The sequence below is a fragment of the Thalassophryne amazonica genome, chromosome 2 (genome assembly GCF_902500255.1).
Source record: "Thalassophryne amazonica chromosome 2, fThaAma1.1, whole genome shotgun sequence".
In the NCBI taxonomy this organism is placed as follows: Eukaryota; Metazoa; Chordata; class Actinopteri; order Batrachoidiformes; family Batrachoididae; genus Thalassophryne; species Thalassophryne amazonica.
Genome location: NC_047104.1, coordinates 150,171,263 through 150,197,159, shown reverse-complemented (window position 1 = coordinate 150,197,159; position 25,897 = coordinate 150,171,263). Strand labels below are relative to the sequence as shown.

At 41.2% G+C, this 25,897-nt stretch overlaps 1 protein-coding gene across 1 annotated transcript in view; it reads left to right on the top strand.

Annotated features, from left to right (window-relative positions):
- The first annotated feature begins 594 nt into the window (after positions 1-594).
- Positions 595-25,897, top strand: part of LOC117500647 (protein kinase C-binding protein NELL1-like) — a 905,329-nt gene continuing 880,026 nt past the window's right edge. Inside the window, exon 1 of the mRNA XM_034159400.1 lies at positions 595-762. The gene's annotated coding sequence lies outside the window, so the exon portion shown is untranslated. The remainder of the gene's footprint in view (positions 763-25,897) is intronic.

Here is a 25,897-nt window from a genome sequence, read left to right as displayed (position 1 = left end):
GAAATACCTCAGCAATCCCTAAATGGGGGTGAACATCTTAAACATAGACAAGGAGAGGAGCCACAGATGGTGTGATTGCAGTGTGAAACAGCTGTAAGGGAGCACAGGTGATAAAGACACACCTATAAAAACAGAGACAAGACAACAGACAAAATGTCAACAGGGATCCACAACAAAACCAAAGCGAATGTCTAAAGACAAACAGTAACTACAAGGTTGAAGTCAAATATATATTTCCTCAACATACAAAGTCAATGTTTCAATGTGACTTTAACATATATGTGGTTGGTTTACCTGCAATATGCATGAAAAACTCCTCAAAGAGGTACAATAAAATAAGAAATGATTTTCCTGCTCTTTCAAGGAACTGAAGGTCATTTTACATCAACTAAACAGAAGTTTCTAAAAGAAAGCAGTAGTGTCCAGTGTTGCCGGGGGGAGTATTTCTCCCGTAAGCATCAGGTCCTTCTGTTGTGACAACTGCTGCCCTCTGGGCCATTACTTTGAAACCCCTGTTTTCGAGGCTTCGTAAATAAAGCTACAGACTTTGTTTGGGAACCTAAACTGGTATTTTTCTCTCCTGCCCTGCAGTTATTTTGAGCTGGAAAGCAGTGGGGTGAGGGAGGAGATCCGCTACCACTACGGCTTCAAAGGGAAGCCTCGCTCCGAATCCTTCCCTTATCGTCTCGCCGATGGCCAGTGGCATAAGATCGCTCTCACCATCAGCGCCTCGCACCTACTGCTGCACGTAGACTGTAACAGGTAACGCAAAACACCTTGATGTCTCTATCGCAAGTAACTGTGGCCATTTTTTAAAATCACGCTCCTTTTGAAGCCGAGTGTCTAATAAACTGTCAGTGTTCATCAAAGTAAAGCTTTGCTCCAGCTCCTTGGTGTGGATGACAGGTTCCTAACAGGGTCAACAATGAACCACACTGCATTCAAGGATTAATCAACACATGCATACAGAGCTTTGGGTGAGAGATTCTATTTTCCTTACATAGCCTGGAGCTACTTGCTAAAGATTCCATAATGAATTGGAGGGCGACAATGGTATAATCGCTGCATCGATCTGCCGCTGAAGGCTCTTTTGTAAAGGAGTGCTCAGTCAGAGCGGATCTATAAACACACACTTCTGCTGTGACAGTCTTTTTCAGTCTCTCCTGAGAGTCAGGAAAGCATCTCTTGTCCTTTCTTAATACAGGCTGAAGACACTCGGTGAACAAGCAGAGTAAATTTGAGTGGAGGTAATGCTCAATCACTCTTGTAAATGAAAGGTTGTATGACGTGCAGGAGAGCTGCATGTAGTATTGATTCTTCCTACATGACTATTATTCCCATCAGGCAGGTGGATTGTCGATTAATTATCACTGCGTTGGCTGTCAGAAAGTGCTGTTGTGAAGATACAAAAACTATGTCATGATTGGTGGGAAAGAATTAACTTTATTTTTCAGAAATAGAGATGTCACAGGGTGGTGCCTGATCTCAGTCTGAGCTCTTTAATGTGAAGTGGATGCCAATAATAAAATATATTTAAGCGTTAACCAATTTTTTTGTACATTATCATGGCTGGATCCAGAGTGAAAATCTGACAGACGCATTTTTGCCCAATGATAAAATAAAAATCATACGCGTCTTGTTATTCAATAATCTTCATTCTTTTATTCATGTGCAACATACACTGTCACACTGCTTTTAATATATTTATTATTATTTAATATATATATTATATATTATATATTATTACTTTATGGACCATAGTGAACACTTCTATATCTATCTATATATGATTTTTTTTCAATTGATAAAATGAATAAAAATATGACTGCATATATTCTAAATAATAATATATTGATATATAACATATCACAATTGTGATATGTGTACAATTGTGATGTATTTGTTTTAGTATATTTAGATTTTGTTGTGATTTTGCACTTTATAAGCCAATTAAATTGAATTGAAATTGAACATTTTATTGAGTCTTAAAGTAAATAAATATGAAATTGGTTACTGGATCCTTAAACTTTGGACATAATAAACTCTACATGGTGGATCCTTGATCTCTGGACGTAAATAGGAATAAACAAAATCTGTAGTTTTTCTCAAAAGCATTTCCTTTGAGACATTATTGGCATGAATGTCTTTCCATATATCTGAGCTGAGCTCTTACAGCTGCTGTGCTTCACTTCAGAATGTAATTTGTAAAGAAATACAGCACGTTTCATTTTGGGAGGAAAAAAACGTTTAGTGGATTGTAGTTTCTTGTCTGTATTACAACGTTTGTAAGAGGTGTCATTTTATTTAAAGCGGCAATTCTTTTGAAGTTATTAATACCGACCGGACTCTGTCTTGGCAGAGAGCCGCGCAGTGTTTGGAGCTGTGTGAACGGAACGGAGGATGATTCCAGTTTCTTGACTGTATCAAGACAAGAGTCCCAGTTAGTGACTTTAATCCACACAAAAGTGACTCATGATATTTTAATGGCTTTGAGAGGGGTTAAGAAGTGGACTTACTGCTTCTGAAGAGCAGCGAATCAAAGAGCCACGAGCCATTGAATCAAAGCATTGCTTCAATGGTTCACGGCTTCAAAGTGGAGTCGCGCTGCAGAAGCGGTTGACTACAGACCAAACCCTGAATATCGGACTTTATTTGTACGTCCGTATGACTCTGAAACTAAGAACAATCCATGTAATTTACGGACTATAGGTTGACATGAAAACCAAAGCTGCGTTCACCGTGGGGACACGATTGGCACTATTCGGGATTATTCAAGTTTTTTTTTTTTTTTTACTGATGACGAACAATGCATAAAAAAATTTGACCGATGCAACTACATCGGTTCAAACTGGTCGGGATCCGGGCCTTATTATCTAGCTGTATCATCATAGTTTCACCATGCATACACGAGTTTTGCAATGCAAATTTTATTAAGTAGGACAGTAGCTTAGGTGTCCCTCTTAGCCTTGAAAGGTTAGGCACTGGCTGCTACTTTGCAGATGATGCTGTATCTTTGTGAAATCGATGCATACTGAGGAGTTGGAGTGTCTGGGTGCGTGAGTTTCCTGGATCAAGACATAGATCCAGGCTGTTGATTACTTGCAGGCTTAGGCCACCAGAAATGTATCTCTGTGTGGTGACAGTGCCAAACTTGTGGAGCGTTTCACTTATGTCACCAGTGACATTCATGTTTCTGGGTCAATGGCCTTTGAGTATGAGAGATGCCTGAGATGTGCTGATGGAATCATGGGGTTGCTAGATGTCTGCCCATGCCAATGCATTTGCAGGAAAAGATTGTTCAAGTCTGTAAAATCTGGGTGGTGTCTGTATTATTGTATTATTGTATTGAGACTTGAACACTAACCACTGACCTAAGGTGATGACTGCATGTCGTGGTAATTGGTATCTTTGGAGGATCCTTGGGTACTGCTGGAATGACACTGCATCAATTGAGTGGTTATGTAAGGAGGCACAGATGAGGTATCTGCATACAGGAGCTTCAGTTACAACCTACTGGACATGTGGTGCATTTCTCTGGGCATGATACAGTATATAACTACCTCAGTGTTGAGTACCCCAGCAGCTGAAGAAGACCAACAGGATGTCCATGTTTTACCTGGCTGTGGCAGATGACTACCATTTGAGAAGTGGGCACAGAGTGCTTGTCAACCAGGATAGTTGCTATCCAGAGCCAAAGCCACTACAACTGCATAGTTGAAGTGTAATAAAATTAACAAAAGTGTAGCACTCTAACGTCACGTAATCCCCATGTATCACCATAATACATTAGCTGTTGACCTTCTTTAGCTTGTTTTTTTTGGGGGTTTTTTTCTGCTAGCTTCTTGCTAGGCCGACTTGCTGGCTTGGTGACCTATTTTAGTGACTGGACAGGGATCGCTAGCTTTTTAGCTAGTTTTTTAGCAGATGCTAATAAAATTTACAAGGTGCAACAACAGCAACAACAAACAAAGATGGTGTTTTTGCAAACCGCTTTTGCGATATACCTAAAAGGGGTGGTGGCCAAGTGGTTAGTGCACTTGGTTTCGGTGCGACAGGCTCCTGGTTCAAATCCCACCCCTGCCACATTTCTCCATATAATATGGAGTTGCGACAGGAAGGGCATGCGACATAAAACTTGTGCCAATTCACCATGCAGATCCACCTCAGATTTGCTGTGGCGAGCCTGAGTGCAAACAATGGAGAAGCCGAAGGGACTTTTTTGTGACATACCTAAGTACTCATTAAAACAATACGTGTTTGGAACACTTTATTTTACAGTCAAAGAGTAATATGACACCTGCCTTCATCTTGGATGCTGGTGGTATGCATGATTTAAAAGGTTACTAGCAAATCATAACCACTTGTCTTTCACCAGGAATTCTTTAATTTTAACATTTTCTCAAGACCTTTTCCCCTATAATTAACTGTGCCAGTGAGTTTCCTATTTTGGGTCATGTTGAGGTCATTTAACAAGAGAATGTGCATGAAGGACTATAATCCTTGTGAAATTTCTCCAAGGGATGGAAGCTGGATTTTCTATTTTTTTTAATATGCGCCATATTTGTCAATTACAAGTATAATCAGACCTGTTCTGTTTTATAATACAGAAGTTAATGTTGCCAGAGTATAAATCTCTAGTTGATAGAAATGAATAGGTCTGCACTCATCCAGATGGGTAATTCAGAAAGAAGGAATTTGAAGTAATTGGACTGGCTCGCTGGTTCCAGTTACTTCTGCTGGGGCACAGGTATGCCCTGCCAAAAATGCAGGACTAACAGGTATACGTTTTCTTTTATCCCTACTGCCATTTCCCTGTTAAATAAGTGATCTGTCATGTCTTTTCTCTATATTTATTTACAACCCCAATTCCAATGAAGTTGGGACGTTGTGTGGAATGTAAATAAAACAGAATACAATGATTTGCAAATCCTCTGAATACACCACAAAAACAAAATATTTTATGTTCAAACTGATAGACTTTATTGTTTTTCTGCAAATATTTGCTCATTTTGAAATGGACGCTTGCACCATGTTTCAAAAAAGCTGGGACAGAGGACAATAAAAGACTGGGAAAGTTGATGAATGCTCAAAGAACACCTATTTGGAACATTCCACAGCTGAACATGTTAATTGGAAACAGGTGATTGTCATGATTGGGTATAAAAGGAGCATCCCTAAAAGGCTCAGCCTTTCATAAGCAAACATGGGGCGAGGATCACAACTTTGTGAACAACAACTGCGTGAAAAAATAGTCCAACAGTCCCGCTGGGGTCCGAGGGCAGTTCACTTGCTTGGCATAAAGGTTTTATTATTACCGCTAAAGCTCACCCTGCATCCCACAATCAAGTAGTATGTCTCTTAACAATTGGTACAGAAACATATGTCTGCCATTACAGAGGTCAGACCTTTCCTGTAGTTCTTGATCAAGTTTTCACACACTGCAGCAGGGATTTTGGTCCACTCCTCCATACAGATCTTCTCGAAATCTTTCAGGTTTGGAGTTTCAGCTCCCTTCAAAGATTTTCTATTGAGTTCAGGTCTGGAGACTGGCCAGGCCACTCCAGGACCTTGAAATGCTTCTTACGGAGCCTCTCCTTAGTTGCCCTTGCTGTGTGTTTGGGGTCATTATCATGCTGGAAGACCCAGCCATGACCCATCTTCAATGCTCTTACTGAGGGAAGGAGGTTGTTTGCCAAAATCTTGCAATACATGACCCCATCCATCCTTCCTTCAATACGGTGCAGTCATCCTGTCCCCTTTGCAGAAGAGCACCCTCAGAGTATGATGTTTCCACCCCCATGCTTCACGGTTGGTATGGTTTTCTTGGGAGTTGTTTTCATCCTTTAAACATGGTAAGTGGAGTTGATTCCAAAAAGCTCTATTTTGGTCTCATCTGACCACATGACTGTGGTCCCAGCTCTCTTCAGGTCATTGACCAGGTCCTCCTGAGTAGTTCTGAGCTTTCTCAGAATCATCCTTATCCCACAAAGTGAGATTTTGCATGGAATCCCAGACCGAGGGAGATTGACACTCATCTTGTGTTTATTCCACTTTCTAATAAATAATCATAACAGTTGTTGTCTTCTACCAAGCTGCTTGCCTGTTGTCCTGTAGTCCATCCCAGCATTGTCCAAGTCTACAGTTTTGTCCCTGGTGTCCTTAGACAGCTCTTTGGTCTTGGCTACGGTGGACAGGTTGGAGTGTGATTGATTGAGTGTGTGAACAGGTGTCTTTTATACAGGTAACAAGTTCAAACAGGTGTAATTAATACAGGTAAAGAGTGCAGAATAAGAGGGCTTCTTAAAGAAAAATTAGCAGGTCTGTGTGAGCCAGAATTCTTGCTGGTTGGTAGGTGTCCAAGTACTTATTTGCAGCAGTAACACAAATAAATTATTAAAAAAAATCATACATTGTGATTTCTGGATTGTTTTTGATTATGTCTCTCACAGTGGACATGCACCTAACATGAAAATTTCAGACCCCTCCATGGTTTCTAAGTGGGAGAACTTGCAAAACCGCAGGGTGTTCATATACTTATTTTCCTCACTGTATGTTGTATGGCTTAGAGACGGTGGCACTAACAAAAAGACAGGAGGCAGAGCTGGAGGTGTCTTGGCTATGGTGGACAGGTTGGAGTGTGATTGATTGAGTGTGTGAACAGGTGTCTTTTATACAGGTAACAAGTTCAAACAGGTGTAATTAATACAGGTAAAGAGTGCAGAATAAGAGGGCTTCTTAAAGAAAAATTAACAGGTCTGTGAGAGCCAGAATTCTTGCTGGTTGGTAGGGGGTCAAATACTTATTTTCTGCAATAAAATGCAAAATCATACAATGTAATTTTCTGGATTTTTTTTTTTTTTAGATTCTGTCTCTCACAGTTGAAGTGTACCTACGATAAAAATTACAGACCTCTCCATTCTTTGTAGGTGGGAAATCCTGCAAAACTGACAGGGTGACAAATACTTATTTTCCCCACTGTGTGTGTGTGTGTGTGTGTGTGTGTGTGTGTGTGTGTGTGTGTGTGTGTGTATATATATATACGAGGTCTATTAGAAAAGTATCCAACCTTAGAATTTTTTTCAAAAACCATATGGATTTGAATCACGTGTGATTGCGTCAGACAAGCTTGAACCCTCGTGTGTATGGGTGAGTTTTTCCACGCCTGTCGGTTGCGTCAGTCGCCTGTGAGCAGGCTTGAGTGAGGAGTGGTCCAGCCCCCTCGTCGGATTTTCATTGTCAGGAAATGGCAGAATGATTTGGGCTTTTTTTTCCCATCAGAATTTTTCAGAAACTGTTAGAGACTGGCAGCTGGAAACCATTCGAAAAATTTATCTGGCTTTCGGTGAAAATGTTACAGGCTTGGTAGAGAATAAGGAGTGTTACTGTCGCTTTAAGGACAGCCCCCAGCGGTTGTGGGGCGCGCCACGCTCCGAAGCCGCCATCGACAGGCTGAACGACCATTTCATTTCTAAACGGATGGTTGTCTGGATCCGTGACCATCGTGTGCCATTTCTCTGGTTATCACAAGAGCTGGACATCAACCATTTTCTGGCAGATTTCACTTTTACAAGATATTTTGTCATGGAAAGCTGAGCGGAGGCTTTGCGCATCACGATGGATTCGCTAGTGGAGCGAGACAAAACCACCTCCGTTTTGGTCTCACAGGACGGCTTTGAGATGGCTTTCAGACAGCTGTCGGTGGTTTTTCCATCGAGTAATTATCCGAGAAATTGTGGATGTGCCTGGACATGCCAGAACATGTCCCGTGAGGCTTCATCACGGCGTTGCTGTGCGCCATGCGGCACCGCCGCGATGCGTGGAATTCCTCCGCACGTCTGTCTCAATGTGCCGAAAAAGTGCTGATGTCCTCGTCTTTTCACAATTCCTGTGCTAGTCAGACGACGTCCCGGATAAAACACAGCATCCAGTTTGGAAATGAACGGCACATTCCACTGTTACAGGAGTTTTTGTCATGGAAAGAGGAGCGGAGGCTTCGCGGCACACATTAGGCAACGGGGGTTAATACTCAGTTCTATCCTTTACAATCGCAGGTTAAGACACTCGTGAAAATGGCGGTGTTCTGCTGCCGCGATAATGCCCTGTGTACCGCTGGATTTATCCAGGCAAATTCTGCGTTACTCCAGGAACTTTTGCATATAGGCACCGCCCCCAGAGTATAATAGGCTGAAGCAGCTGTCACTGCAATCACTCAATCAATCAATCAATTTTATTTATATAGCAACAAACAGTTGCCCCAAGGCGCTTTATATTGTAAGGCAAGGCCATACAATAATTACGTAAAAACCCCAACGGTCAAAACGACCCCCTGTGAGCAAGCACTTGGCGACAGTGGGAGGAAAAACTCCCTTTTAACAGGAAGAAACCTCCAGCAGAACCAGACTCAGGGAGGGGCAGTCATCTGCTGGGACTGGTTGGGGCTGAGGGAGAGAACCAGGAAAAAGACATGTTGTGGAGGGGAGCAGAGATCAATCACTAATGATTAAAAGCAGAGTGGTGCATACAGAGCAAAAAGAGAAAGAAACACTCAGTGCATCATGGGAACCCCCCCAGCAGTCTAAGTCTATAGCAGCATAACTAAGGGATGGTTCAGGGTCACCGATCCAGCCCTAACTATAAGCTTTAGCAAAAAGGAAAGTTTTAAGCCTAATCTTAAAAGTAGAGAGGGTGTCTGTCTCCCTGATCTGAATTGGGAGCTGGTTCCACAGGAGAGGAGCCTGAAAGCTGAAGGCTCTGCCTCCCATTCTACTCTTACAAACCCTAGGAACTACAAGTAAGCCTGCAGTCTGAGAGCGAAGCGCTCTATTGGGGTGATATGGTACTATGAGGTCCGTAAGATAAGATGGGACCTGATTATTCAAAACCTTATAAGTAAGAAGAAGAATTTTAAATTCTATTCTAGAATTAACAGGAAGCCAATGAAGAGAGGCCAATATGGGAGAGATATGCTCTCTCGTTCTAGTCCCCGTTAGTACTCTAGCTGCAGCATTTTGAATTAACTGAAGGCTTTTCAGGGGACTTTTAGGACAACCTGATAATAATGAATTACAATAGTCCAGCCTAGAGGAAATAAATGCATGAATTAGTTTTTCAGCATCACTCTGAGACAAGACCTTTCTAATTTTAGAGATATTGCGTAAATGCAAAAAAGCAGTCAATCAATCAATCAATCATTTTTTTTTTATATAGAGCCAAATCACAACAAACAGTTGCCCCAAGGCGCTTTATATTGTAAGGCAAGGCCATACAATAATTATGTAAAACCCCAACGGTCAAAACGGACCCCCTGTGAGCAAGCACTTGGCTACAGTGGGAAGGAAAAACTCCCTTTTAACAGGAAGAAACCTCCAGTCCTACATATTTGTTTAATATGCGCATTGAATGACATATCCTGATCAAAAATGATTCCAAGATTTCTCACAGTATTACTAGAGGTCAGGGTAATGCCATCCAGAGTAAGGATCTGGTTAGACACCATGTTTCTAAGATTTGTGGGGCCAAGTACAATAATTTCAGTTTTATCTGAGTTTAAAAGCAGGAAATTAGAGGTCATCCATGTCTTTATGTCTGTAAGACAATCCTGCAGTTTAGCTAATTGGTGTGTCCTCTGGCTTCATGGATAGAGAAAGCTGGGTATCATCTGCGTAACAATGAAAATTTAAGCAATGCCGTCTAATAATACTGCCTAAGGGAAGCATGTATAAAGTGAATAAAATTGGTCCTAGCACAGCACCTTGTGGAACTCCATAATTAACTTTAGTCTGTGAAGAAGATTCCCCATTTACATGAACAAATTGTAATCTATTAGACAATATGATTCAAACCACCGCAGCGCAGTGCCTTTAATACCTATGGCATGCTCTAATCTCTGTAATAAAATGTTATGGTCAACAGTATCAAAAGCAGCACTGAGGTCTAACAGAACAAGCACAGAGATGAGTCCACTGTCCGAGGCCATAAGAAGATCATTTGTAACCTTCACTAATGCTGTTTCTGTACTATGATGAATTCTAAAAACCTGACTGAAACTCTTCAAATAGACCATTCCTCTGCAGATGATCAGTTAGCTGTTTTACAACTACCCTTTCAAGAATTTTTGAGAGAAAAGGAAGGTTGGAGATTGGCCTATAATTAGAAAAGATAGCTGGGTCAAGTGATGGCTTTTTAAGTAATGGTTTAATTACTGCCACCTTAAAAGCCTGTGGTACATAGCCAACTAATAAAGATAGTTTGATCATATTTAAGATCGAAGCATTAAATAATGGTAGGGCATCCTTGAGCAGCCTGGTAGGAATGGGGTCTAATAGACATGTTGATGGTTTGGATGAAGTAACTAATGAAAATAACTCAGACAGAACAATCTGAGAGAAAGAGTCTAACCAAATACTGGCATCACTGAAAGCAGCCAAAGATAACGATACGTCTTTGGGATGGTTATGAGTCATTTTTCTCTAATAGTTAAAATTTTATTAGCAAAGAAAGTCATGAAGTCATTACTAGTAAAGTTAAAGGAATACTCGGCTCAATAGAGCTCTAACTCTTTGTCAGCCTGGCTACAGTGCTGAAAAGAAACCTGGGGTTGTTCTTATTTTCTTCAATTAGTGATGAGTAGTAAGATGTCCTAGCTTTACGGAGGGCTTTTTTATAGAGCAACAGACTCTTTTTCCAGGCTAAGTGAAGATCTTCTAAATTAGTGAGACTCCATTTCCTCTCCAATGTACGGGTTATCTGCTTTAAGCTGCGAGTTTGTGAGTTATACCACGGAGTCATGCACTTCTGATTTAAAGCTCTCTTTTTCAGAGGAGCTACAGCATCCAAAGTTGTCTTCAATGAGGATGTAAAACTATTGACGAGATACTCTATCTCACTTACAGAGTTTAGGTAGCTACTCTGCACTGTGTTGGTATATGGCATTAGAGAACATAAAGAAGGAATCATATCCTTAAACCTAGTTACAGCGCTTTCTGAAAGACTTCTAGTGTAATGAAACTTATTCCCCACTGCTGGGTAGTCCATCAGAGTAAATGTAAATGTTATAAGAAATGATCAGACAGAAGGGAGTTTTCAGGGGAATACTGTTAATTCTTCAATTTCCATACCATAAGTCAGAACAAGATCTAAGATATGATTAAAGTGGTGGGTGGACTCATTTACATTTTGAGCAAAGCCAATTGAGTCTAATAATAGATTAAATGCAGTGTTGAGGCTGTCATTCTCAGCCTCTGTGTGGATGTTAAAATCGCCCACTATAATTATCTTATCTGAGCTAAGCACTAAGTCAGACAAAAGGTCTGAAAATTCACAGAGAAACTCACAGTAACGACCAGGTGGACGATAGATAATAACAAATAAAACTGGTTTTTGGGACTTCCAATTTGGATGGACAACACTAAGAATCAAGCTTTCAAATGAATTATAGCTCTGTCTGGGTTTTTGATTAATTAATAAGCTGGAATGGAAGATTGCTGCTAATCCTCCGCCTCGGCCCGTGCTACGAGCATTCTGGCAGTTAGTGTGACTCGGGGGAGTTGACTCATTTAAACTAACATATTCATCCTGCTGTAACCAGGTTTCTGTAAGGCAGAATAAATCAATTTGTTGATCAATTATTATATCATTTACTAACAGGGACTTAGAAGAGAGAGACCTAATGTTTAATAGACCACATTTAACTGTTTTAGTCTGTGGTGCAGTTGAAGGTGCTATATTATTTTTTCTTTTTGAATTTTATGCTTAAATAGATTTTTGCTGGTTATTGGTGGTCTGGGAGCAGGCACCGTCTCTACGGGGATGGGGTAATGAGGGGATGGCAGGGGGAGAGAAGCTGCAGAGAGGTGTGTAGACTACAACTCTGCTTCCTGGTCCCAACCCAGGATAGTCACGGTTTGGAGGATTTAAGAAAATTGGCCAGATTTCTAGAAATGAGAGCTGCTCCATCCAAAGTGGGATGGATGCCGTCTCTCCTAACAAGACCAGGTTTTCCCCAGAAGCTTTGCCAATTATCTATGAAGCCCACCTCATTTTTTGGACACCACTCAGACAGCCAGCAATTCAAGGAGAACATGCGGCTAAACATGTCCTCCCGGTCCGATTGGGTAGGGGCCCAGAGAAAACTACAGAGTCTGACATTGTTTTTGCAAAGTTACACACCGATTCAATGTTAATTTTAATTTTAGTGACCTCCGATTGGCGTAACCGGGTGTCATTACTGCCGACGTGAATTACAATCTTACCAAATTACGCTTAGCCTTAGCCAGCAGTTTCAAATTTCCTTCAATGTCGCCTGCTCTGGCCCCCGGAAGACAATTGACTATGGTTGCTGGTGTCGCTAACTTCACATTTCTCAAAACAGAGTCGCCAATAACCAGAGTTTGATCCTCGGCGGGTGTGTCGTCGAGTGGGGAAAAAACGGTTTAGAAATGTGAATGGGTTGGCGGTGTACACGGGCTTCTGTTTAGAACTACGCTTCCTCCCTCACAGTCACCCAGTCGGGCCTGCTTTCCCGGCTGCTCAGGGGAGGGAGCTCATCTCTCAGCCTTTTATTCTTCTTTCCTTTTCCCCTCCTCAACATGTTGCTCGTCTCCACTACAGGGCTCTCCTCTGCTTCTGAACCAGACCTCTTGGTAAGTCCTTGCCACTGCCAATTTCTTTTAGGAGGCATACTGGAGCTTCTGCAAAATATCTGGAGCTGGCCACGAGTGAGAGGCCATGCATGCAGAGCGCTAGCGTTTTTATATTGGACCGCTGCCCTATTGGCCGTTTGGAGCACCGTTAACCGGGAGGTGCCGTTAGAAGACGTACTGTCCGCTAGCACCGCCGTTTTGTCTGCCTCTGTTGCCGGGTTAAATGCTTTTGTGGATGCCGATGTGGGCTCTATCGCCATTTTACACGCCGTTGGTTAGGGATACAACGCAGGCCGCCAATTACGGCGGTGTAAACTGCGGCACTACAGGAAGGAGTAGGTGACACAGCGATTAAAAAGATATCAAACGCCGTTGTTTGCGTTGTCTCCGTCGTCACGCGAATTCTCCGGGAGTGCTCCCCGGAATTATTCGACATGTTGAATAATTTTTTCGACAATTCCTGGTAAAGCCGGAACTAAGCCAACACCCTAGTGCTGGCGTTGACAACGGCGTTTGATCCTTAAGACAGCCAAAAACTCTTCCGGGACGCTTCGGGAGCTCTTACCGCTATGTGTAAACGGGGCTTTACACATCTGTGATGGCACCATCAATGCTGAAAAGGTACATCCCGGTTTTGGAGCAACACATGCTGCCATCCAAGCAACATCTTTTTCAGGGACGTCCCTGCTTATTTCAGCAAGACAATGCCAAACCACACTCTGCCACGTTTTACAACAGCGGGGCTTCGTAGTAAAAAGTGCAGGTGCTAGACTGGCCTGCAGTCCAGACCTGTCGCCTATTGACAATGTATGGCACATTATGACGTGCAAAATAAACAATGGAGACCCCGGACTGTTGAACAACTGAAGTTGAACATCAAGCAAAAGTGGGAAAGAATTCCACCTACAAAGCTTCAACAATTAGTGTCCTCATTCCCAAAAGCTTATTGAGTGTTGTTAGAAGGAAAGGTGATGTAACACAGTGGTAAACATACCACTGTCCCAGCTTTTTGAAATGTGTTGCAGGCATCCGTTTCAAAAGGAGCAAATATTTGCACACAAACAAAAAAGTCTGTCAGTTTGAACATTAAATATCTTGTCTTTGTGGTGTATCCAATTGAATATAGGTTGAAGAGGATTTGCAAATCATTGTATTCTGTTTTTGTTTACATTTTACACAACATCCCAACTTCATTGGAATTGGGGTTGTAGTATTGTTGCTGTTGTCTGTATGATTGTGGCAGTGACTGTGTCATTGCAGGCTCAATTTATTTTCCTTTATATAGCGCCAAATCACAACAGCGTTGCCTCAAGGCACTTAATACAGGTAAGGTCTAACCTTACCAACCCCTAGAGCAACAGTGGTAAGGAAAAACTCCCTCTGAGGAAGAAACCTCAAGCAGACCAGACTCAAAGGGGTGACCCTCTGCTTGGGCCATGCTACAAACTTAAATTAGAGAAATAATTCACAGAACAATTCACAGACGAATATACAAGAATTGCTCTTGGTGCAGAGGACAGGAGGGTCGCCAACACAAACACAACTCCCATCTCTGGATGGAGCTGCACCTTAAACAGAGAAAAAACAGAATCAGGCATCAGAAAGACAAAAAATACTGTATAATTTGCCAGCATTAATCAACAAGAAGAACAGAAGAAATACTAAGGTGATCGCTGGCGGCTAGCCCTAAGCTTCATTAAAAGACCCAGAATTTAGGTGAAGTTTAGGCTGCAGCCCACTCAAATTACTAATAACATGAATTAAAAGAGTAAAAAGCATAAAACAAAACTGTACCAGTATGCTAGCCACATGAAAGAGAAAATAAGTGCGTCTTAAGTCTGGACTTGAAAGTCTCCACAGAATCTGATTGTTTTATTGAAGCAGGGAGACCATTCCACAACACAGGGGCACGATAAGAGAAAGCTCTGTGACCCGGAGACTTCTTATTCACCCTAGGGACACAAAGTAGTCCTGCACCCTGAGAACGTAAAGCCCGGGCCGGTACATAAGGTTTAATTAGGTCAGCTAGGTAGGGAGTGCCAGTCCATGAATAATTTTATTGGTTAGTAGCAGAACCTTAAAATCTGATCTCACTGGGACAGGAAACCAGTGAAGAGGCGCCAAAGTGGGTGTAATGTGGTCGAACATTCTGCTTCGCGTCAAAAGTCTGGCTGCAGCATTTTGAACCAATTGGAGACCCCTAATGCTAGACTGCGGTAAACGAGAAAATATAACATTGTAGTAGTCCAATCTTGAAGAGATGAATGCATGGATCAGGGTCTCAGCATCAGCCATAGACAGGATGGGACGAATCTTCGCTATATTTCGCAGGTGGAAGAAAGCAGTCCTAGTAATATTTCTAATATGGCGGCCAAAGGACAATGAAGGATCAAAAATTACCCCACGGTTCCTCACTTTGTCAGTGTGATGTATGACACATGAGCCTAGGCTGAGTGGTAAATGGACAAATTGATGCTGATGTCTCACTGGACCAAGAACCATCATTTCAGTGTTTTCAGAGTTTAAAAGTAGGAAGTTTCTAGACAGAGGTGGTCCTTCTGTTTAAGAAGGGGGACCGGAGGGTGTGTTCTAACTATAGGGGGATCACACTCCTCAGCCTCCCCGGTAACGTCTATTCCAGAGTACTGGAGAGGAGAATTCGACCAATGGTCGATCCTCGGATTCAGGAGGAGCAGTGTGGTTTCGTCCTGGTCCCGGCACACTGGACCAGCTCTACACGCTCCATCGGGTGCTCGAGGGTTAATAGAAGTTCGCCCAACCAGTCCACATGTGTTTTGTGGATCTGGAGAAGGCGTTCGACCATGTCCCTCGGGGCACCCTGTGGGGAGTGCTCCGGGAGTATGGGGTCCAGGGTCCTTTGCTAAGGGCTATCTGGTCCCTGTACAGCCGCAGCAGGAGCTTGGTTCGTATTGCCGGTAGTAAGTCAAACCTGTTTCCAGTGTACATTAGCCTCCATCAGGGCTGCCCTTTGTCACCGGTTCTGTTCATTATTTTTATGGACAGAATTTCTAGGCGCAGCCAGGGTGTAGAGGGGGTCTGGTTTGGGAACCACAGAATCTCGTCTCTGCTGTTTACGCACGATGTGGTTCTGTTGGCTTCGTCAAATCAGGACCTTCATCGTGCACTAGGGTGGTTTGCAGCCGAGTGTGAAGCATCCGGGATGAAAATCAGCACCTCCAAATCCGAGGCCATGGTTCCCGACCGGAAAAAGGTGCTTTGCCCTTTTCAGGTTGGTGGAGTGTCCTTGCCTCAAGTGGAGGAGTTTAAGTATCTCGGGGTCTTGTTCACGAGTGAGGGACAGATGGAGCATGAGATTGATAGATGGATCGGTGCAGCATCTGCAGTGATGCGGTCGCTGTATTGGACCGTCGTGGTGAAGAGAGAGCTGAGTAGGGGGGCAAAGCTCTCAATTTACCGATCAATCTACGTTCTGATCCTGACCTATGGTCATGAGATTTGGCTCATGACCGAAAGAACGAGATCGCGAGTACAAGCGGCCGAGATGAGTTTCCTCCGCAGGGTGGCTGGGTGCTCCCATTGAGATAGGGAGAGGAGCTCGGTCGCTCAGGAGGAGCTCGGAGTTGAGCCGCTGCTCCTCAATGTTGAAAGGAGTCAGTTGAGGTGGCTCGGGCATCTTTTCCGGATGCCCCCTGGACACCTCGCTAGAGAGGTGTTCCGGGTGCGTCCCATTGGGAGGAGGCCCCGGGGAAGACCCAGGACACACTGGAGGGACTACGTCGCTCGGCTGGCTTGGGAACACCTTGGGGTTCCCCCGGAGGAGCTGGGGGAGGTGTGTGTGGATCGGGAGGTCTGGGCGGCTTTGCTTGAGCTGCTGCCCCCGCGACCCAACTCCGGATAAAGCAGAAGAAAATGGATGGATGGATGGAAGTTTCTAGACATCCAACTTCTCACTGCTGCAAGGTAATCTGTTAAGGATTTTATGTGAACGAGATTACCAGCAGTTATCGTCATATAAGGTCTGTCCAAAAAGTTTCGTACCTTTTTATTTTTTCAAAAACTATATGGATTTGAATCACGTGTGATTACATCAGCCAAGCTTGAACCTTCGTGCCCATGCGTGAGTTTTTCCATGCCTGTCGGTTGCATCATTCGCCTGTGGGCAGGCTTTGAGTGAGCACTGGTCCACCCCTCCCGTCAGATTTCTTTTTTCTGAGAACTTGCTGAGAGACTGCCGCTTTGCTCCATGAAATTTTTTTCAGAAACTGTTAGAGACAGTCGATAGATTCAGTTGAATATCGGTGAAGATTCTGTCAGCGTCACGCGGATTATGGACTGTTAAAATCTTTTTAAAGACGGCCCACAGCGGCGGAGGGTGTGCGGCGCACTGAGCGGCCATTCGACAGGCTGGATCGACCAGATCATTTCTAAACTGAATGCTGTGTTGATCCGGGACATCATGTGACTACCACAGAAATGGCAACAGAGCTGGACATAGCACTTTTGCGGCACATTCCACTGTTACAGGAGATTTTGTAATGAAAGACGTGTGGAGGATTTCGCACGTCGGCACAAAGCAGCTCAGTACGCGCAGCAAAAAACACCTCCGTTTTGGAAGTCTCACAGGACATATTGGAGCATGTCCAGCTGTTACAGAATTTCTCGGATACTCACTCGACTGAAAGCCATCGAAAGCCGTCTAAATCTTCTGAATGGTTTCCAACATGGAGGTGTTTTTTTTTTTTGCTGCACGTCCTGAGCTGTTTCGTGCCGACGCGTGAAATCCTCCTCACGTCTTTCATTACAAAATCTCCTGTCCTCCTGTGGTGGACCAGCGCTCACTCAAAGCCCGCCCACAAGCGAATGACGCAACCGACAGGCGTGGAAAAACTCACTCATGCGCACGAAGGTTCAAGCTTGGCTGATGCAATCACACGTGATTCAAATCCATATAGTTTTTGAAAAAATAAAAAGGTCCGTTACTTTTTGGACAGACCTCGTATATAACTGAGTGTCATCTGCATAGCAATGAAAGGTAATCCAAAAATGCCGCAATATGTGCCCAAGGGGTGCTATATAAAGGGAGAAAAGCAGGGGGCCTAAGGCAGGGGGCCTAAGACAGACCCCTTAGGAACCCCAAATTTCATGTCCCTAAGGTTAGAGGTAGTGTTGCTGTACAAAACACAGTGAGAACAACTGGTCAAGTATGACGTCAGCCATGCAAGGGCCAAAATGATTTTCCAGCCTATCAAGTAGAATATGATGCTCCACTGTATCAAATGCGGCACTGAGATCTAACAGCAGCAGAACCGTCGTGGTGTCTGAGTCCATTGTAAGCAGAAGATCATTCACCACTTTAGTGAGAGCCGTCTCTGTGGAATGATATTTTCTAAAAGCAGACTGCAGTGGCTCAAAGACATTATTCTCAGTAAGATAGTCTACGAGCTGTCGTGAAACAACTTTTTCCAGAATTTTAGAGCAAAAAGATAGATTTGATATTGGCCAATAGTTTTTCAATACACTAGGGTCAAGATTAGGTATCTTAAGTAATGGTTTAATCACTGCAGATTTGAAATGTTTAGGAACAGATCCAGAAGTTAACGAAAGATTAATAATTTCCAGCACAGTCGGCCCAAAAGTGGGGCACAGGTCCTTAAACAGGTCCTTGGTATAGGATCAAATAAACAGGTTGTGCTTTTTGTTGACATTACGAGTTTCGTCAGCATGTCTTTTGAGATACTATCAAATTCTGTAAATCTAGGTAATACTTCAGTAGTAGCGCCCACCTCAATAGCAGGGTGTAGTGGCTGGGTTAAGGCATGCTGGGATATGTTCAACCTAATGTCATCTATTTTCTTCTCAAAGTAATCTAGGAAATCTTGTGCTGTAAAAGGAGAGCGAGCTACAGGTGGTTGTCCATGAATAAGTATTGCCACTGTGTCGAACAAGAACTTTGAGTTATGCTTGTTTTTATTGATCAAATCAGAGTAATAGGTTTGCTATGTAGCCAATAATGCATGCTTATAGTCTAAGATAGCATCACACCACGCAAGGTGAAATACTTCTAATTTTGAACGGCTGGCTGGACAAAAATTTCTCCACAGGGATATTAAAGATTTTTGAAGTTGAACTTGTTGCATTTGTAGTGATTGTGCAGTGATTTTACATTTTACTATCAAACAAATCACTTCATGATTCTATCTGCTTGCAAGACAAGTTTCTCTTATGAATCTTCTGGTTAATTAGAAAAACTGCTAAATTTCTCAAAGTTGACAGAAGAGAAAACCTTGGAGTTTAAGAGCTAATAGCACTTTGATTACAGAATTAATGTTGCCATGGGTTTATTTTTGCCACTCTGAGCCATCTGGACTAACAAAATTACTTCCTGGTGAAGCATCACTCCACGTGGTGAAATACTTTCATCATTTTGCACTGACTGCCTTCTGGAAAGCTAAGAGACAAGTAATGTGAATGGCTAATGTCCTTTTTAAATGGAATCACTTTTATTTACCACATGGCATGGAATATTTATGGTGGATTCATAGATGTTAAGAACAACCTGAGGAAATTTCTATGGATCCTTTACAGGAGTTAAAAAAAAAAAACACACCAGAGACAGTAATGAACAGTCCATAAAAATTCCTGTAATGGTGCATTGGGACAGGACTAAAATCACAGAAAAAAACTCCATCGCTCCATGTCAAACTTGAACCAATCTGAATACAGCTTTAGATCATAAAACCTTTTACCAAACTCTGCTGATGAATCATTCAGTCAGCCAAGTGGTACCTCTGTCAAAGAAAAGAGCAGGTAAGTCTCAGTACTGTCCTGGAACTGATTTGTACATTTGTTCAATTAAGATATTGAGTCTCAAATGTGATTTTCAGTGGGAGCAGTGCTTTGGTGTAACAGACCTTATAGAGCCAGTAGTCACTTTTGACATATTCACCACTATGACACGTACAATCCAGTGTCAGTGGCCTAGACAAAAATGTATGCCGACTATCCCAGGGTGGTGGTAGCCAGGTATCTGTCAATGAAGGATTACAATCTTATTGAAACATACACCACATCATTTGTCTGATTAAAACAATTCCAAAATGGTATAGCCTGGACTGTCTATGACTGAATGTTATTGGGTTATGGGGCAAAACAGCAAAAAATATTGACAAAGGGCAATTTCAGTTTGTACAGGGGTCAAAAATGTTTTCCAATTTTGATCTAAAGTGATGAAAATTATTGATTGAGGTAATAGGATTAATAAATGGAATAGCTTTGACTGTGCTTGATGTTTGGTATCCAAATTAAAAGTCAAACATCAATGTCCATTGGCTTCTTTGTCATAGAGTGCACCCAGAAAGTATTCACAGGGCTACACTTTTTCCACTTTTTATGTTACAGCCCAAATACAAAATGGATGAAATTCATTGTTTTCTTTAAAATTCTGCACACAATACCCATAATGACAATGTGAGAACGTTTTTAGAGATTTTTGAAAATGAATTAAAAATAAATAAACCAACTAAAAACTAAGCAATCAAATGTTCATAAGTATTCACAGCCTTTCCCATGAAGCTGCACACACATACCTAATACATACTCGTAACAACAAATACAAAAGGAACAAAGCACAGACATTTGAGATTAATTGATGAACAGAATTTTTTCATCACATCAAAATAAATAATAGTGCACAATCCAAAAGAAATAATACCAAATCAATAAACTTAATTGTCCATACTGTAACAAGATATTATATTATTTTTATGAAGTCTTTTAAACCTGACTATAGTACCACACAATGATGCACCAAATGTTTACACCTTTTACAGAAACACAATGACTTTTTACAGAAGTTTGAGTCTTTAATTTATCAAATAATAATGTCCATCTCAAATTATAACATTTAAACAGATTTTGGACTGTTGAAGAAGAAGTTTATATTTTGCATGTCGCGTGTGACATTTTGTGTCTGCTTGCTGTCCTCACTCTTACTTCTCTTAAGGGCCTTTATGAAAACCCATTAAACTCACTGACATGTACTTTCATTTGATTTAGACCTTTTCGTGGCACAATGTTCCTCTTTTCATTTATAGCAATGATGTTTGTAGTATAGCAACATACTAATTCAGTGCTTTTTATTCATCCGATGAACAGTGCACTGTGCATACAGTGGTGAGTGCAGCTAACCAAAAAGTTAGCTTTGATAACAGCTAATCAGCTAACTGAAAATTTAGCTTTTATGAAGCTAAACCGATAAACCACCCAAACAATTATTGGAAGCCACAACTAACCGATAATTTATTTTAGTATTGTCATTTTCCTTAACAGAATATAGCACTGCCACTGTGAGTTTTAACTTATGGTTTTGATTTATAAATTAAATTAATCCGGATAGAATAACTCCATTAATGTCAATTCTGTCATTTGTACAAAGTTAAAATGTAACACATATCTTTTCATTTTAAAAATGCATTAATTCTGAAGTTTTTAACAACAAACATAGACACATGCCAAAGGGATTATGGGTAAATGAGCCTCCGCTAATACTGATTGGTTGACTCATTCATTCTATGTAAAAACCAACATGTTAATCTGAGCTGTATGTTGGTGTTTACATATAAATGTGCTTTTGTAAAATATGCCTTTTTTTATTTGTTAAAAAAAAAGCCATTTGCAAAAGCCAAAAAGTCAAGTTGTGATTAGACAGAGAGAAAACACAATGACAATTGTAAATAAACATTATACAACCAAATGTACATTTTTATTCCTTTTTATCAGCTGCAGCAAGAGGATGCAATGACTCTCTGGTGCACAAAGGATTATGAGATATCTCATACTTAGTGCGAATACTGCCATGAATACTACTGGCCAGTAGATGGCACTAGAGACTGTGAAAACCTGCCACAACAAATATTTCAAATAATCTGTGTCTGCTACGTTTAAGATGCATGGAATTTAATAAATGCAAACTAAATTTCAGACATCTTATATATATATATATATATATATATTACTCTGGAACAAAGAGGACAGACTGTTTGACATAAGCAGGTCTCTAAAGAGCAAACAGGAAGAGATTGCAGCTCACAATGATTCCAACTGAAAATAATGGAGAAGCAACCGAGGCTTCTTCTGGCATTTTTTACATAAACAAACACAATAACATCTATAAAGTCAGAGAATATATTCACAAGACTTTTAGGCACAATATACAAAGGGTTTAATGCTGTTGTCTCAGTGTCTCAAATGCATTTCTCCTGTTGTGAATAGGATCGAGAACCAGTTCTTTTCGGGTATCGTTAATAAATGATTCGATCCACCGATATCAATAGTATTTTTGCTTAACAATTCCCTTATCAGTCCTTCAGAGTAACCATTGTTTTTGAGGGTGTTTGTCAGGAAATGATCATTTGGAGCGGCTCTGTAATCAACCACATCTGTGGCTTCAACCACTTCTGTTGACTCCACTTTGAAGCGTGAACCAATGAAGCATTGCTTCAATCCGCTGGCTCATGGTTCTTTATTTTATTTCGCTTTATCTTAATTTTTCCCCACTAAAACCCTAAGAGCATATATCTGTGAGTAATATTTACCTTTTTATGTAAACCGACCTGTTATGGTCTTCTGAAACAGTTGACAGATGTATTTATAACTTAAAAAGGGACCGATGCTAACGTGTTAGCATGTCTATGGCGTTTTCAGTGTTAAGTTAACATTAGCTGTTCGCATCTCTCAGCGTTGGTGTGCATTTGTTTTCGGTATAATAATTAATGCCTCAGCATTTGTTGTCGTAAAAGAGTCAAATGTATTAAAAATTGTAATATCTTTTTAATTTATTTTATTTATATGTTAATAATAATAACAGCAACAACAACAGCGACTCTTCAGAAGTGGAAGTCCACTTCTTAACCCCTCTCAAAGCCATTAAAATATGTTAATCGTGAGTCACTTTGTGTGGGTTAAAGTCACTAAATGGGACTCTTGTCTTGTTGCAGTCAAGAAACAACAATCATCCTCCGTTTCTGTTGGTAGAGCTCCAAATGCTGTGCAGCTCTCTGCCAACACAGAGTCTGCTCAGAATTAATAACTTCAGAACAAATTGCCAGTTTAAATAAAATTACACCTCTTTCCAAACGCTGTAATTCTGATTCTGATTCTGATTCTTTAATACAGACAATACACTACAATCAACTCAAACTTTTTTTTTCTCTCTGATAAGACTGAAATGATGGTTCTTGGTCCAGCCAAACATCTGCATCAATTTGACCAGCTGGTGCTTAGTTTGCATTTGTGTGTTATAAATCATACAGGCAAAGTGAGGAATCTTGGGTACTTTTTGATCCTACGTTGTCCTTTGATCTCCTTCTTCCATCTGCGAAACATAGCGATGATTCGTCCCATCCTGTCTATGGCTGATGCTGAGACTTTGATACATGCATTTATTTCTTCCAAACTGGATTATTGCAATGCTTTATTTTCTGGTCTGCCGCAGTCCGGCATTAGGGGTCTTCAATTAGTGTAGAATGCTGCTGCCAGACTTTTGACACAAGTAGAAAGTTTGACCACATGAAACCCATTCTGATGCCCCTTTATTGGCTTCCGGTTTCTGCCAGATCGGATTTTAAATTACTGGTCGATAAAATGTTCATGGACTGGGCACCTCCCTACCTTGACCTGACCTGATTAAGCCCAACGTACCGGCTCGGGCCTTTGCAAGGTGCAGGACTTGGTGTTTTCCTAGGGTGAATAAAATTTTAAAATATAAAAATATAAGTGGCAGGGAGACTGTTTAATCACTGCAGACTAAGGCAGTCAGACTCGGTGGAGACTTTTAAATCAAGATTAAAGACCCACTTTTTTAGACTGTCTTTTCATTAAGTTATTCAGTTTTTATGTTTGCCTTGCAATTTCTTTTTATATCACTGTATTTTACCTTTTTATATGCTCTTTGTCATTTTAATTTTGATTATAATTTACTTTGTGTTGTTATGAATATTGTGTTATGTGAAGCACGTTGGGGCAACTCTGTCGTGAGATGGTGGTATATAAAATAATAAATTTAAATGAAACTCTCAATAATTATTCTGGATGTCACTGCACAAGCAGGGTATTGTAATCATGCATGTGTGTGATCACGATAATAGATCTTACTAGATTTAAACCAAAACTGTTGGAAATATTGCTTTGGTTTATATCTCCTTATGATTTTTTTGCAACTGATTGGTCATAAGTAAGGCTTTGAACTGGTTCATCAAAGAAAATGAAAACCAGAAACTTTTGGTATTTTGCTAGAAACAGTTTCAATTTTCAATTTATTTTCATTTATATAGCAACCAAATCACAACAGAGTTGCCTCAAGGCGCTTCACACAAGTAAGGTCTAACCTTACTAACCCCCAGAGCAACAGTGGTAAGGAAAAACTCCGTCTGAGAAAGAAACCTCAAGCAGACCACACTCAAAGGGTGAGCCTCTGCTTGGGCCATGCTACAGACATAAATTACAGAACAATTCACAAACTAATATACAGGAAAAGCTGTTGATACACAGGACAGGAGGGTCTCCAGCACAATTACCACACCTATCTCTGCACAGATGAGGTATCTGCATACAGGAGCTTCAGTTACAACCTACTGGACATGTGGTGCATTTCTCTGGGCATGATACAGTATATAACTACCTCAGTGTTGAGTACCCCAGCAGCTGAAGAAGACCAACAGGATGCCCATGTTTTACCTGGCTGTGGCAGATGACTACCATTTGAGAAGTGGGCACAGAGTGCTTGTCAACCAGGATAGTTGCTATCCAGAGCCAAAGCCACTACAACTGCATAGTTGAAGTGTAATAAAATTAACAAAAGTGTAGCACTCTAACGTCACGTAATCCCCATGTATCACCTAATACATTAGCTGTTGACCTTCTTTAGCTTGTTTTTTTTGTTTTTTTCTGCTAGCTTCTTGCTAGGCCGACTTGCTGGCTTGGTGACCTATTTTAGTGACTGGACAGGGATCGCTAGCTTTTTAGCTAGTTTTTTAGCAGATGCTAATAAAATTTACAAGGTGCAACAATAGCAACAACAAACAAAGATGGTGTTTTTGCAAACCGCTTTTGCGATATACCTAAAAGGGGTGGTGGCCAAGTGGTTAGTGCACTTGGTTTCGGTGCGACAGGCTCCTGGTTCAAATCCCACCCCTGCCACATTTCTCCATATAATATGGAGTTGCGACAGGAAGGGCATGCGACATAAAACTTGTGCCAATTCACCATGCAGATCCACCTCAGATTTGCTGTGGCGAGCCTGAGTGCAAACAATGGAGAAGCCGAAGGGACTTTTTTGTGACATACCTAAGTACTCATTAAAACAATACGTGTTTGGAACACTTTATTTTACAGTCAAAGAGTAATATGACACCTGCCTTCATCTTGGATGCTGGTGGTATGCATGATTTAAAAGGTTACTAGCAAATCATAACCACTTGTCTTTCACCAGGAATTCTTTAATTTTAACATTTTCTCAAGACCTTTTCCCCTATAATTAACTGTGCCAGTGAGTTTCCTATTTTGGGTCATGTTGAGGTCATTTAACAAGAGAATGTGCATGAAGGACTATAATCCTTGTGAAATTCTCCAAGGGATGGAAGCTGGATTTTCTATTTTTTTTAATATGCGCCATATTTGTCAATTACAAGTATAATCAGACCTGTTCTGTTTTATAATACAGAAGTTAATGTTGCCAGAGTATAAATCTCTAGTTGATAGAAATGAATAGGTCTGCACTCATCCAGATGGGTAATTCAGAAAGAAGGAATTTGAAGTAATTGGACTGGCTCGCTGGTTCCAGTTACTTCTGGGGGCACAGGTATGCCCTGCCAAAATGCAGGACTAACAGGTATACGTTTTCTTTTATCCCTACTGCCATTTCCCTGTTAAATAAGTGATCTGTCATGTCTTTTCTCTATATTTATTTACAACCCCAATTCCAATGAAGTTGGGACGTTGTGTGGAATGTAAATAAACAGAATACAATGATTTGCAAATCCTCTGAATACACCACAAAAACAAAATATTTTATGTTCAAACTGATAGACTTTATTGTTTTTCTGCAAATATTTGCTCATTTTGAAATGGACGCTTGCACCATGTTTCAAAAAAGCTGGGACAGAGGACAATAAAAGACTGGGAAAGTTGATGAATGCTCAAAGAACACCTATTTGGAACATTCCACAGCTGAACATGTTAATTGGAAACAGGTGATTGTCATGATTGGGTATAAAAGG